This window comes from Octopus bimaculoides, chromosome 9 (assembly GCF_001194135.2).
Source record: "Octopus bimaculoides isolate UCB-OBI-ISO-001 chromosome 9, ASM119413v2, whole genome shotgun sequence".
Taxonomy (NCBI): domain Eukaryota; kingdom Metazoa; phylum Mollusca; class Cephalopoda; order Octopoda; family Octopodidae; genus Octopus; species Octopus bimaculoides.
Genome location: NC_068989.1, coordinates 7981107 through 7982773, shown reverse-complemented (window position 1 = coordinate 7982773; position 1667 = coordinate 7981107).

Sequence of the window (1667 nt, the reverse complement as noted above, 5' to 3'; positions counted from 1 at the left end):
ATATATACATAGCTTCGTGTATCTACATGTGTGCGAGAGTTTATTTTGTATAAGTGTAGATGAGTAAGAGCATTTAGACGTACGTACATATGTATATTTTCGGGGCCATCAGGACTTCCGTCTTCGCCGTGAGCAGAGATTAATCTTCTCTCTTCGCTCCTTTACGCCACATGGGCTCAACTCTCCTCCGCTCTTCATCTAACCCTCCTCTCTTCCTATCACACCTACTTCCTCACACCCACCTCTCCTCTCTTGCTCTGGCACCTACTTCCTCTATTCACTCCTACCCACCTTCTGCTTTTCACCCTCTGCCTTCATCGTCACCCTTCCCTCGCTACCCCCATCCTACACATTCCAACCCCACCATCCCTATACATCCCATCCTAACCCAACCCCATCCTTTAGACCTCACCCTTACTTCCCCCACTCTCGTCTCCCCTACACCCCAACACCACCATACCCCACACCACACCACTTTGCAGACAACTTGGAACATTAGATGACTGACGGCTTCTGTTCCTATTATACGCATAACACATAGACAATGAGCTGTCGGAATCGTTAGCATGCCGGACAAACTGCTTGGCGGCATTTTTCCTGGCTTTACGTTCTGAATTCGAGTTCCGCCGAGGTCGACTTTGCCTTTCATCTTTCTAGATTCAATAAAATAAGTACCAGTCGAGTAATGGGGTCGATGTAATCTCCTTCCCGCAAAATCTAAGACATCGTATTTATATAGAAAATATTATATACATGTTATTGGTACTGGGTGATTTTGTTTTGTTTTTAATTGGAAGATTATCCGAACCGCTTAAGGCACAGAAAACTAGATTAGGTCTTTGGTGTCGCGCAGCATGGCACATGGGTAAGTAAAAATGGATAAAAATACAAATAAGATAGCATAAACATTTGGCAGTAGCTTTCGTTTTGACCGCAAGTTTGTTTACTTGTGAATACCATGAAGTCCATTAGAAGCGTCAAGGTTTCCACAAGTGTTATTCAGCGAGCTCACATCAGGGAAAAGAGCAAAGCAATACTGAAAGCCGCTGGAATTGAGCCTAAATCGTTTGAAACACAAGCCTGTGACTATACCAAGCGGCGGTGTTCCATCACCATCGGAACTAAAAACTTCGAATCCCCCCGAAGAGAAAAGGAAGAAATCGAACGATAGGAGAGAAAAGTTCGACAAAATCTATCTCGTTCTCCACCAACATTGCCATGCAGTCAATGCCATCAACTTTTCTATGCAAGAATTGGTCTACAGTCATTGGTGGCATCACCATAAAGGAAGTGTTCAACAAAGAAAAAGCAAAATTCTCGGATACCAACACAGAGGCGACGACATTGACGAGCGAGTAAACAGTATCGAACTGAAGTTAAACCAAGGGAAATAATTTGAATATAGGCTCTGCAGTTGTCTCCCTTTAGCAAGTTATTTTTAACGCTAATATTATAGAGTTTAAAATTTTATATTGTATTTTGTTGACAATAAGCGTCGTCTGATCAATTAGTGGTTGACTGAAACAAAAGTGGCAACTGTGCAATTCAGGTGGGAGAAATCCCCAAACGTAATACTGTTTGAAAGCCTTTGAAAAAGAAGAAGAAGCAGAAGAAGAAGAAGAAGAAGAAGAAGAAGAAGAAGAAGAAGAAGAAGAAGAAGAAGAAGA